This window comes from Chaetura pelagica, unplaced genomic scaffold (genome assembly GCF_000747805.2).
Source record: "Chaetura pelagica isolate M959 unplaced genomic scaffold, ChaPel_1.0 scaffold123, whole genome shotgun sequence".
Classification (NCBI taxonomy): Eukaryota; Metazoa; Chordata; class Aves; order Apodiformes; family Apodidae; genus Chaetura; species Chaetura pelagica.
The window spans coordinates 11,090,146-11,104,052 of record NW_009953295.1 but is presented as its reverse complement, the minus strand read 5'-3'; the positions used below and the strand labels follow the sequence as shown (position 1 = coordinate 11,104,052).

At 37.1% G+C, this 13,907-nt stretch overlaps 1 protein-coding gene across 1 annotated transcript in view; it reads left to right on the top strand.

The window, feature by feature from the left end:
• Positions 1 to 13,907, top strand: part of PCCA (propionyl CoA carboxylase, alpha polypeptide) — a 321,407-nt gene that overhangs the window by 85,780 nt on the left and 221,720 nt on the right. The gene's annotated exons all lie outside the window — the stretch shown is intronic.

Genomic DNA, 13,907 nt, shown 5'->3' with positions numbered 1-13,907 from the left:
AGGTTTTGTGATATACCTTATAACTGTTGTTTTGTTGTTGGTTTTTTTTTTTCCAAAACTTCAATGCAGTTGCTTGTAAGTGTGAGCAGTGCTAAGAGAAAGTTAAATACAGTGTTTGAGCAAAACCGTGAGTGGGCAGGCACTATATGTGTAGTTACTGCAGATCGTGGTTGTCTGTTGGTTTCACTGAGTGTGAGGACAAGTACGTATTACCTTGAATGTGGAGTAAAAAGCTGTTGCAGCTACCAACTTTGTTACAGAGTAAATTAACTGTGTAGCTGAAAAAAATATCTTGTTTTACAGGCAGTAAGTTAAATTTATTGCTGGTTTCGAGAGTAATTTGCACTTATTTGGATTCAGGGTAAAAACACAGATGAGACATGATTCTGTAAAATGATAGCTCTTTTGTTCTTAGCATTTGTGGAGTAGCTCTTATTTCCACATCTCTTCCTTGACTTTGTCCATTTTGATATGAGTTCTAATTGTAGTACAGACACTTACTGTTTAGTTTGTTATTTGGTGGTAAATAATACCACCTGCTCATCAAGGAGATAATTTGGGAATGAAATCTCAAATTTTTATGCTTCTCGATCACTTTGCTTTTTTAAAAGCCCCCAAATAAAAATGAGTGCTGGTTGTGTGTGATGCTGAATGCATCCTGTTGATTGCTGAGTAATGCTAAAGTTGAAAGGAATTCTAAATGCTTGGTGCTTGCCAGGATTTACCAAATCTGGGGTAATCTCTTACATGTTATTTTAATGCAGTTTAACAGCTTTTATAACTTTTCTGCTTCATATACTGCAGCCTTTTTTTCTAAGGGAAGATTCCTGGCTTAATTTATAAGTGTTCCTACTGGACTGGACCAGCAAGGTAACTGGATTTAGTTGGCAGTTCCTGTTGTTTAATAAAAAAAAATTATGTAACTGAAGTGCTTGATCATGCTATTTTGCTGTGTGTTTTCCTGCCAAAGTTTGAAATTTGATAGTTATCACTCTAAACTGGATGGACTTCCTAGTAATCTGGTTATTTTTGGTGATGTAAATTACAGTATTAGTGACATGACAATTCGTAACACTTCTTGACAGGATTAAGCAGAAATGGATGTAGTGCAAACATGTTTGTTGATCACCTCTCCCTTCCTGTTTTTCATCTCTTCACTCATCCTTGGAACAGTGAATTCCTGAAATGGTGTGCCCACTAGAAGCATATCAAATTTGAGTTGGTGCTGCAGTCTCAAAATAGCTTTTAATTATGTTCTTTTATCTAAAAATGTAAAGCCAAAGTAGTTTGGCTTTACTTCCTGAAATGCACTAATTAAAGACTCAATTAAGACATAATCATGCTTCCCTTCATGTTAGTGTCTCTAGAATAGCAAACCTCTAGTGAGATTTGGTTAAAAGATCTGTCTTTTTTTATTACTGAGCACTGCCAGTTGATTTTTTTTTTTTTCAGAGATACCCCAAGTAATGTATTTAGGAGCAAAACTTGCTTGCTATTTCTTTTCTTTCTGAAAGCCTGTAACAAAAGGTACAAAACTGTTGTGAAGTTGCCAGAGACGAGGTGGTGTTCCATTTTCTTTCTTCCTGTCCCTTTCTTGCACATACACTATTTTGTTCTTCTGTGCTCGACGTGTGATGAAACATGTGAAACCTGTTCTTATTTACTGATGTGTATTTGTGCTTTTAAAACAAAATACCTAGATTCAGAAACTTAGAAATACACTAAACTTTTTAAACTCTCCAATCTGTCTGTAAGAGCAGTAATGAGCTCAGAGCAAAGCTTTGTCTTCAATTAACACATGGAGGGTCACTTCACATGTAATTCCACTGTGTGTGATTTGAACAAAAGCATGTCTTCTTGTTCATTGTCTAAATGATTCATGGAATAGCAGAGAGCTGTAGACAGTCCCTTTTGAAGAATGATGGATACATTTAGAGTATTGAAAATTACTTTTCTTATTTTTTTCTTCAGAAACGTAATTTTGGTGGTTTTTTTTTTTTTTTTTTTTTTTTTTTTTTTTTTTTTTTTTTTTTGAATGGAAGGGAGAACACAAGTAAATGATCCATTGTTTCCAAAACAAAATTTCTGAAAAGCGATCAGGAGGTGAATATCAGCCATATTGTTCATTGTGGTGCAATAAAAAGGTTCATTGAAGGTGCATTCATTCCCCTCTTCATGTGTGTCTGTTTTGATTCCTGTTGCTGGCTGACAGAAAAGGGATCCGTGGCATTTATATCAAGGCAGACAGTCAAAGATTGCCTAAACTCCAAGGTCAGTTTCTTAAAGATTGATGCTTTACTATGAAGTATTTCGAGAAATTTTTAGGATAATGTTGATAACATTAGTTGTGTACAATTCACAAAACATGAGTTTGTGCGAGTGAGTGTAGCTCTTTAGAATCTTATTTTGCATTCTAGTTCAGAAACAATCTGTCCAACTTGGAACTCTTGCTTTATAAAAATTATCTGTAGTAAGCTGAAGTTGTAAAATTCAGTGCATAACTTGTATATTATGCAAATATGTTTGTGTGTTAAGCAGTCTGCTTCCTTCAAGGAATAATTGCATAATAATCAGTATTGACATAAATCCAAAGGCACAGGTGAAATTTATTGCAACATGAAAAAATGAAAAAAAAAAAATAAATTCTAATATCTTTTGCTAGGTGCTATGTAGAGCTTCAAGAAGAACTTGTTCCTTCATGTTTTAAAAGAATTTGGTAGTGACCTCTGTGTTTAAGTTAGCTTGCTGAATGTTTCCCGTTATATAAAACTGATGCAGACTCCTTCTGAGAAACTATCTCCTCTCCTGTTTGCAGCAGGCCTTTGAAATGTGGCAAAGAGGAAGCCCTGAGACTAAGATGAGCCTTTTGGTTGGCCTATCTTTAAGAGATACTTCTCTGAAACTTCCATTTTCCCTTCCTTCCTTGCAAACTAGGGCAGCTGTTGTGGTGGGGGGAGTGCTGAGTCAGGTCTCTTTGCATGTCGGATACTTTGGGATTAGATCATGGTCCCAGTGAGTCTTTATTTAATCCCTTTTTTTACCTGAATGAAGAAGGGAAGGGGGAGAAAAGAGCGAGAGAAAGCAAGCATATGACGGGGTTGCACAGTGATTATTCCAGAGTCAGTGCTTCTTTCTGTGGTCTAGCTGATGTTAGTAGGAAGTAGGAGTCTTCCTTAGCTGAGGTTATGTATGTTCTTGCTTTCTGAAGCTTGAACCTTGATGCATTGTGACATTGTGCTGGAGTTGCTCATAATGGGATCAGTTTTCCCCTTTTTAATTAAAAGAAAAACACAAGTGAACTTCCCTGTCCTTCCTTTGCTACAAGAGTCCCCTGGGAAGCTACTGTTTTAAAAAAATGAGCTAAATGAACACTTTCTTTGCAAAATCTATAATGAAAAATACCATTTTGAAGGATTCATATCTTCAGTGTAGTTTGGGCTCTTGCATATGTATGTTTGGTTTCACAGGCGATGCATTGCGGTGTGTTTTCCTCATGAAACCTATGGAAGAATTAAGGTTACAAATGCAATCTTTATCTGTAATATTCTTTTGACAATACTATCCTGATGTTCTGTTTCTTGATGCAGAAAAAGCCAGCTGCTACCCTAATCCAAAATTCCCTCCTTGCAATAGAAGCTCTAAACATGGTGCAACAAAAGGATTTAATTTTGGAATAAGATATGGACTTTTTTGGAGCTCCTGGTGGAACCTATTTTTATACATCTTTTGTGCCCTTTTAGCAACTGCTGTTCAGCATGACTAAGGGGAGAACAAAGCAGCCAGCACTATTTCTCTTTACCTTTGAAGCTAGATTAACATTCTTGGTGGAATTAAAAAAAACCCAAAACAACAAGAATGTGTTATCTGAAATAAATGAGCAAATAATGTATATGGAAATGGTTGATCACATGCTTGTACATGGCAAAGTGTGAGATGGAAAAGGTAAAAGGAAGAACAACATGTGTCATCTTCTGTAAGGGGACATGTCTAACCTGTGAGGAACTTTTTGCAGGTGTATCCATAGTCCTGTGCACAGATAATTGTGAAGTTCCTTTATCATGATATAACAGATGTGGTATTTTTGAGAAGGTTTTGTCATCATCCTAATGCTGTTCCCCCCATGCATAAATCTTCCTACCTGGCACTTCACGTGACTGGTTAGTGTCTGTGCTTTCCAAATTGCAAGGCTGTTAGGGTGGGTTTCTTACTCTGTCCTGCAGGGACATTGCCTACCAAAGTGACCAGGTGGCTCCCAAAGTGCATGTGGTGGCTTAAGGTGTTTTGTTTGATGGTGACTGGAGACTATGCCCCTTTCCTGGGTGATAAAGTTTAGTCTGTGTTTGTCTAGGGGAACAGGTCACCAGAAGAGCTTTGCCTTTGTGCCTGTAATGTCGATGGATGACTGCTTACTGTTCTGAGGCAGAAAACTTTGAATGTTACTTGTATTATTGTATTTAATTCTGAGTAAACCTTTCTTCACAGAAAAAAAAATTGGAGTCATCTGCAGTGTTAGGCTGTGTGAAATGCGTGGGAGGGACAAGTAGTGCACATACTAAATTTCGAGCAGTGTTTGTCAGACATTACTAGTGCTCTGCTATTGGATGTGAACTAGAAAAATGAAATTGAGCAATCAGAACTAGCAGCTTAGACACTTTGTAGTGTGAAAGTAAGAAGGTTGAGTTACTCCTTTACTGTAGAAAACTATACAGACCTTTGTTAAAAACATGATGATTGACACTGTGTCTTTAGTGGCCTGTTTAAGACATGCTTCAGAATAAATTAATTCTAGGTCTCCTGTATTGCAACTTCCAAATCTTTATCTTCAGCAGCTGCTGTATATATTTAGAGAACTTTTTTTAAAGTGCAGGCTTATGTCTAAACTTAGATAAAAAAAAACAAACAAACCCCAAAACCCAAACAAAAAATCCTCTAAATACCAGAGTGTGTATCTGCAGTTCTTGTGTATAATCTATAATGCATATATTTAAGGATGCATGGTGGTGTTTTGACACAGACTTGTGTGAATTGTGACAAAAATGCTCTCCGTCCTTTTGAGTCTTTTGCCTAAACTTCATAATCTTAGTGTGGTTTTTTTCATCTCCAGATCAGGCAACTTCCTCTGGCATGGTAGTCTTTACCTATTTGGTTTTGACTTAAAGTAAGCCTTTATTTTTAACTTGTGCTTTTTTAAAGCTATGTATTTCATTAAAGTGGCTTAGGTTGAAAGCTTTAACTTGTCAACTGTTCTAAGTAGAAACACAAACACAAACCCCTTTTGCTGTAAATAGAAATGTCTGGCAATTTGAGACTTTCAGTGGATGAACTGTGGGCTTGCATGACTTCTGGAATGATTTAATGCTGTGCATGTGATTAAATAATGTATTAGTGATTTTTGCCTATGTGGACTATAAGTAATTTAATATCTCCCATGAGATGCTCTTCAACAGCAGCACTTTGGCACACTTATTAGGGTGTGTGGTTCTGCAGATGAATGGATTTGTGGAATCCTGATTTGTAAAAATTCATTCCTTTTTGATACACAGTGTCACTGCAACAGCACTTATTTCTAGGCTTACAGGAATCCTTCACATTGCTCCTGAAATGCTTTGTTCTGTCCTCTTTCTTCCACCTTTGCCATTCTGGTTGCGAGAATAAAACCTTTTTGCTCTGTTTTCATAATTGCAGTTTTATTAACTATAAGTACCAGGGTTTTTACTCACTGTGGTAACAGAAAGTTCGCAAGCCTAATGTTACATAATTCTCTTAATGTAGGTAAATATTGTTTCCTTTCACTTTCTGCCTTTTTGTTCTGTTGATTGGCAATGATGCAGGCAAGTCTGGATTCTAAAATTAGGTGACATAAAACATTTGTCCTATTCTAGTATAATTGTTGTAAGCTAGTGTGGTGACCTCACAAATGTGATGTCCTTCTCTGGTTCCAAATCATGTTTAAATGTTCCACTGTTACCAGGACAGTTGGATTAGACCTGTACAGTTGAGACATTGTATTTCTTTGAAGAGCTCCTGTTACCCTGTGGATTTTAACTTATTTTGTGGCAAGACAGATGAAGCTTCAGCTTAGAATTCAACAGAAACAATACTTCCTTAGTAATAACTTCTGTTTTCTGCCTGCTTTTTAAGAAATAATGTATTTTTATAGGATGGATCATCTGTTCAGTAGTTTTACACTGCTGATTGAATACGTAAAGACTTCTATATATTCTTTCTAAAATATACATATCAAGAAAATTAATTCTGACTGGTGGGATGGGGTTTTTTGTGTACTACTACAGAGTTAAAATATATTGAAGTGATGATGTGTGATAGAACCATTTTCCCTCTCCCAATTCTGACTACTATATCCTCTGTTCTCTTGTGTAGTTGAAAACCAATTGCAGCAAATTATGAACTCAAATCTGTATTCTGAAGTTACTCTTTACTAGCCAAGAAAGATGTTGTCTTACAACATAATGTATTTTCATACACAAGGGCTTTTGTTATTGGTAGTGATGTGTTATATTAGAACATGTCCATGCAAACTTACTAAATATCTTTCACCCTAAGACTGGGAGATAATTTCTTTTGAGGGAAGGGTGAAAGTGTATCTATTTATTTAAAGTGTGTTTAGCTTGAAGACACTTCTTAGCCATTGGGTTAATGTCCTGTACATTCTATGGTCATAGAATGCATAATGCAGTTGGACTTGGTTTCTGCTTTTGATAGCAAATACAATTTTTATTTCACAGAATCATGGAATGGTTTAGATTGGAAGGGACTTCTGAAAGTCCTCGGGTCCAATCCATTTGCTCAAGCAGGATGACCCAGGGTGACTCTGGTTGCCCGGACTGTGCAGAAGACTTTTGAGTATTTCCACAGATGAACACTCCACGACCTCCCTTGCCAACCTGTACCAGGTGCCTGGTCACCCTCACAGTGAAAGTGTTTCCTAATGTTCAGAGGGAACCTTCTGTGTTCCAGTTTGTGCCCATTGCCTCTGGTCCTGTCACTGGGCATCACTGAGCAGAGCCTGGCTGTAGTCCTCTTTGACCTTTTTATGTATTTGTATACACTGAGATCCCTCTGAGCCCTCTCCAGTCTAAACAGTCCCAGGTCTCTCAAACTCTCCTCATAGGAGAGATGCTTAAACAAACAAATCTAAAAAATACTAACATACGCACTATTTTATAGTAACTTACGTGGTTTCTCAATTTTTGTCAATGAAAGCCTTTAGCCAGTACAACAGGTTAAGAGTAAGAATTTGATAGATTACCTGCAGCTGCGTAATTGTGTTTAGTTGTTTATTTGGCAAATCTTTTAAGTAATTCCCTGGAACTTAAAAGACTTTCTACTCCTTATGAATGCATTTGCCTTTTCATTTTATCTTTACTTTTGTTTGAACGTTAAGTTACAAATAAGCTCTTTTTTTGCACAGCATGTTTAATGAATTTTTCACACTGAATGATATTGATCACTAACACTGATAAGGTAGAGTACTGCATTGACTGAACAATTCATACTAGAGTTGTTACACATATCTTTGGGGAAAATAGTTAAAATAAGTTGGCAGTTGGATTGTCTTAAGCAATCAAGTTTTGAATTAACACAAATATTCAAATTGATTTCCTAAAGCTAGGTAATGTGTTTTTTGTAGAACCTAATCATTTTACTTGCTCCCTGAATGTCAACCTGTGTGTTCAGCTCCTGCAGATCTAGTTACTAGCCTGTGGTCAGGCTGCTGCTCTGACTGTGACCAAGCTGGCTGAAGAGATGACTGCTCCCAGTGCCTTGTTGCTGTCTGTGCCCATGAGGGGTTGTTGCCCTCCTTGGATCTGCTGGAATGACTGTATGTGTGGTCGTTTTGTAGCCCTGTTCTGTTTAAATTGTCTTTGTTTAAACACATCCTGCTCCCCTGCACCCAGCTCCCCTATTGAAGCTAATACAGTGGATTCTGGCAGAATCAAGTTGAGGAGTTTTTGCCTGGCTTGAAATGGAGGTGAACACAAAGGAATGGTAGCTGAGGAGTGAGGTTATAAGGGATAGGAGGAAAAAATAAGCAACTGAGTTTGATAATCTTTTTATCTGTTTATAGCTGAATTAGTATTTGAGAGAAACTTTCCTGAGAGGGATTTATGTATTTAATTTAGGCTGATTTACATACATAATATTAGTTTTGAAAATGAGTTCTGTGGTCCCTCTATATTAGAAGCATTTGAAGAACTTGATTAACCAAATAATCTTAAATAATTCCCTTCATCTTCCAAAATACAAAGGAAGTGTGAAGAATTTTTTTCACCAAACATTGCCTCTCCCTGTTCTCCAGTATGTAAGTTTACAGTTGCTTCTTGCAGCATTGCTAGTCTGAATTTTTAAAAGCTTTGGAACTTGGAGTGACCATCTATGTGGTGTGGCTTTTATTGCACAGAATCTATCAAGGCAAAAGTACTGTTTTTCTTAAAAATGCAAGCCACTACTGTTTGGAGAAGATATTTTTTTCTCAGGGTCTGCACCTCAACATGAATTTAATAGGAAGGGAAAAGTTGCTACAAGTTACTTCCTGACCTTGGGGCTTGTTGGTAGCAAATAACAGTTTATTTGGTCACCTAAGATTTGACACTGTTGATTTTGTAAACTTAGCAATTAATGTTTGTCAAGATTGCATATGATTTGATTTTTTTTTTACTGACCTCTTGGACATTTCCATGAAGCTTAGCTTAAAAATAAGGCTGCTGTGAGTGTGCACACATTCCTAGTTGGGCATTTCACACATTCGGCCATCTTCTTAATTTTTACATCAGAATTGTATAGGAAGAATACACCTGCTGAATAGTATCTCACTGTTTAGAGATGGGTTCTGTAATTGATACTAAATAATTGCTTGCAGTATACACAGGGTTAAGTGGAAAGGTTGCAGTAATACCTAGTGAGCTTTTTTTCCTTTAATGTGCTCATTAGCAGTGGCAAGTCCAGGTTTTTAGCACATGTCAGTAATTTACATTTCACTGCTGAGTGGCTGCCCTTGTTCAAGTGTTGTTTTTAAGCCTGATGAATATATTTGTGTTGGGAGTAAACTGAGTAGAAGAATTGAAAGCCAAATACCCTGCCAGGCTTTTCAATGGGTGCCGAAGTTTCCAGTGGGTCACTGATTAGTAATGCATGGAGCAGCAGGAAAATGCAAAGATGATCTCTAGAAATGTTACTTCAGGTAGGTTTTGCCATCAAACCCCTCTTTCTTTGTAGCTACCTTTACAGTCATTCTCAAAATTCCTCTTGTCAGGCCTCCTTTTAGTGTCAGAATGTGGTACATTAGATAGACATCCCAACCAGGTTACTTGTTCAGAGATAGCGCTGGAAAGTAATACTTGTGCAGTGAGTCCTGGAAGCAAAATATCTTATGGGGTGTACAGTTTCCTGCATCACATGATGATGGCAGGGTCCTCTGTGAATATTTGCTCTTGTCCTTTTTTCTTTCCTTTGCCTCCTCTGATACTGACTTCTTTTGGTTTGAAGCTGTATGTGGTTCACTGCTATAATGGCAAACGTGTGTGTTGGGATGCAGTAGCATTGTGGTTGGAAACTGAGATAAAAGACAAAGGTTGCTGGCTTTCGGGGGAAATTAAGTTTCATGTGGCAACAACTTAATTTGATGATAAAACCATATGATTAACGGAATGTATTCTTGATGGAGTCATTCTTGCTACTTTCCAGGCTGCTCTGACTATTTACAGAGCATCGTGTAGAAACTTATACTGTGAAATTGTACTTTCCTGTGTAGAGAGTCCTGCATATATTTTCTGTCCGAAAGGACAGGTATTGTTAAATTTACATATGTACGCAGACAACTAAGCATTTTTATTCCAGATGCCTGTTGGGATCATTCTGACATGTTCTTCAGAACTCTAGCAAAAGAGTGCTGGTGCTTACTTTCCCACTCTCTCTCTAAGGTATTGTGAACACTGTTTATATTCAAGCTACTTATTATACAGTTTGGGGATGGGGAATGCATTAAACATTTAGAATGGGGGAAAAACAGCAAAAGATATTCTAGAACATTCTTGTGAATAAAACCTGCCAGTTCATTGTGTAAGAACTTGTGAAACCCTTTTATTAGCCTATCTGAACATTAGATGCATATATTTAAATAAGAATGTTTGCAGAGAGTAGAGTAATTTGAATATTTTTCACACGCTGGAAATATTTTTATAGCTGCCTTGGCCAATTTTGGAATTCCTATTGTTACTTTGCAAAAGATCTACTTCTTGGGTTGTCTGGGAAGAGGGATACCTTTATCAATGTGCTGACATGTAGAATGAATCTGAGATGGTAATTTAGAACCTTAGTTGATAGAGACTGACAAGAAAACAACTAATAGTTTATGAGCTAACAGGAGGTAACATGTCTATAGATGTTCCTGAAAAGATATTTTTTTATTATGAGCCACGACATCTTTCGTGGTTCATAATAAAGAAAAAAGGGGGGAATAGGTACTTTATCTTTTCTTGATAAGCTTGTGTCAGATACTTTGTCTTGTGTTTAGGACACTTGCATGTTCTTTTTTCAAAAAGCTGGAGATACTCACAGCTAAGCATAGGAAAGAGACAGACCATTAGAAAAATAGTCAAGAGGATGCTTGAGTGGCTTCCCACAAGAGTGGGAAGAATATTTTGCATTTTAAACTTAGAATACTTGTTTTAGTTTTGTTTCCATCTCAACCCCCTCAGTGGCAGCTATCATAAAATATTTGTGTTACTTATGTCTTAGTGTTAGACTCTGGTTCTGAATGCCTAGAATAGGGAAGGAGTGAACAGTGCTTTCAGTCAAAACACCATGCTACTTAAGGTTCTTTCTTGTAGAATTATGGAAGGACAGGTTTCTGGAATGAGGGCTTAGTTGCTGCTGAATAGGTCTTCTAGCTCTGATTTCCTGCTGCCTGGCAGAACATGCTTCCTCATGGATAACTAAACAAATGGTGGCTACTGTGTATACTGCTGCCCTTGTCACCTATGATTTAAGTTGTACTCTAGGGCATTGTCTTACTGTATGTAGTTCTGAAAAACAGGTCAACCCTGTGCTTGCTGTATCTTACAGCTTTTTGGGGCTTTGATAATTTTATTGACTGAGCAAGAGTTGTGGTTTGTAGCAACCTGTGTGTGATGTTAGGAATGGCATATGACGGTGAATGCTAGGGCAAAGCTGTTACTGCACCAAAGGTAGCTCTAAATAGAATAATGATTCTTTGATCTGTGCCGTAGAATCTGCCCTCAAAATGTGAAAGATAATTCCTAGAAAGTGGTTGGTTTGGGACTTTACTGGGGGCACGAGTTTTTTGTTCTCTTAGTCTAAAGTTTAATTGGCATTTTATGGAGCAAGAGGCAGACTCATGTCAGCCAGATTGGTGTGATCTGTAACCATGTCTGTCCTCAGTGAGATTTTTGGTAGCCAGCATCTTGAATTCAAAACCAATGTTGCCCATACTGCAGTGTTCAAAGGGTATTTCTCAAGTAGTTCCATTTAAGTAATAGGTATTGCAACATAAGTGGTACATTAATTTTTCTGTCTCAAAACCTGATTAAAAAATGATAGTCTTGAGAAGAACAGTAAGTATACATTAATTTTTGCAGGTTTCAGTAAGCCAGTGAATAACATCTGTAAGGGATACTGCAGTCTCATTTCAGTGCATGTTTTTATTCTTGCAGAAGAAGCATGTTATTTTAAGGCAGTACACAACTGGAACACTTGAAGTTTCTAAGACTGGTACTTTTATTAGTGGATTCTGGTTTAATAGTCTAGATAAAGAATTCCCATAGTAGCCATATTTCACAAGTGTGACTTCTTTTGAAAAATTACATAGTTTCTTTGTAGTGTGCTACCCCAAGTACTGTGTGAGCTTTTGCATGTGTAAAAGCTGAAGGTGTGCATGTGAATGTAGAACATGCTTCTTAGCACAAAAGGGCGGCTCAGGAATCCAGTGTATAGATTTGCTTTTCAAAGGCAGGCAGCAGGTGTGCTGCAGTGTTGCTTCCATCCACCCAACTCAGAAGTTCAGCTTAGTTTGTGCTGGGTGGAATTTAGAAAGATTGACTTCCCTGCCCAGATTTTTGGGCAAGGCATCTTGCTTGGGAGCTGTGCTTAATCTTATGGTATTAAATTCAGAGCCACCATGCTAAAACAACATCAGGCTTTTAAAAAGCAGGTTACCCAGAAGATTGAAATTCACAAATGAAGACTACTTTCATTCAGGTCTTGTGTGTGTTGTGTAGACATGGATGTAGTTCTGCATTATATAGTTGCTTGGTTGTTTCCATGGGACACTGGCTTTACTCAGAGGCTCAGTATTTCTTTGTGTTTACTCTTCAGTGTTCAGTTTCAGGTGATATTTAAGCCCCGTGCTGGACACATGTATATTTCATTTAGCTGGAAAACTTTGTTCATTACTAGCATGCTTATAATTTTTATACATGTTAATGCATTTCTTAAAACATCTTGCTGCTCTTTATCCCTTCCTGATCAGTTCATATCCTGATCCTTCCTTGTGTGTTCTCCTTTGTTGTCTTTATGTTCAATAATGTCTTGGCTTTTTCATCTAGAAGGCACATGAAGCTCAGGAGATAAGTGGCCTTATATTTGGTTATTTCCAACTGCAAGGAATACTGTCAGGTAGTTCTGTTTGGATCCTGTGTCTAGTGAATGGAGTGTGCTTTGGTTGTAATGAGTTTTCATAGTACTTGACAACTAGACTCTCCAAAATTCCCTAGAAGGTTGTGCAAATTTTTTTTCAGTGACTTATGAACTTTAATATGGGTAACTTTTGAATGAGAATGGTAAAGGCATAGTTTGATATATCATGCTTACCATGATGCCACATGGCTTCTGTTCAGATTTCAGAGTTGGTGATTCGAGTCTTCCAGCTTCTGTATGAAACTCCTTTTCAACTAATCTCAAAAATTTAAACAGCATTATTGCTGTTCTTTCTTGTAATTTTGTTTACTGAAAGTTTTTTTACAGGTGCTTAGAGAAATTCTCGTGCAGGAAATGCTTGCAGTTAGAAGACTTGAGTCCAACATGATTCAGAATTTGATTAAAGTGTATTCAAGTAGCAGTGTTTCTGAAGAGTAGATAAAGGGCACTGGCTTCTGTGGTCATAGGCTAGCTCTGCCTCTCCACTATATCTAAACCAAAAAGTGTGTATAGTAAATTAATGTTTTATCTACAATATTTTGTTATACTTCAGATGTTCATATTATGTTAGATTGTGTAGTAGATTATAGTTGTACATTTTTTTACAAAAGCTTCTTTGTATTTAGTTACTTACAACTATACAGAACACTGTTCCAGTCATTTCAGTGCTTGATAGCTTCAGAGTTCATTGCCCCTGTACATTTTTCAAATTATTAGCTTCCTAATGCATACAACTTTAATTTACCCCCTACTGGTATCTTTAAATGGGTTTTCAAGAATTTTGAAAGTGGACTACTATAGTTGTATTTCAGTGTTGGTCCTGACTGACATAGAATTTCTTAAGTAGCCTCCACAGTTAAAGGGATGGGAGGTTCAAACAGCTCCTACGGCAAGAAACTAAAGATTCTCTAGGAAATAAATTTGTATTTGATTTCTTAGAGTGTTTTTGCTATGCTTATTTCTGGTGATTTGCCTGTGGCTTTTGTGAGTGCTTTTCCTCTCCAAATACAGCTTTAATACGTTAAGTGCAGAATTTGTTCTTCTAATGTCAAATAATGCTAAAATGTTTGCTTTTGTTTAAAAAGAAAATATAAAAATCTGACACACCGCATACCTAACATTGCAAAAAAATGTATTAAATCCATAAGCTTGGCACGGATTAATTTAGGATTGCCAATTAAGCCAATGACAACAATGCTCTCAATCTCTTCACCCTCCCACCCAGGTAGGGA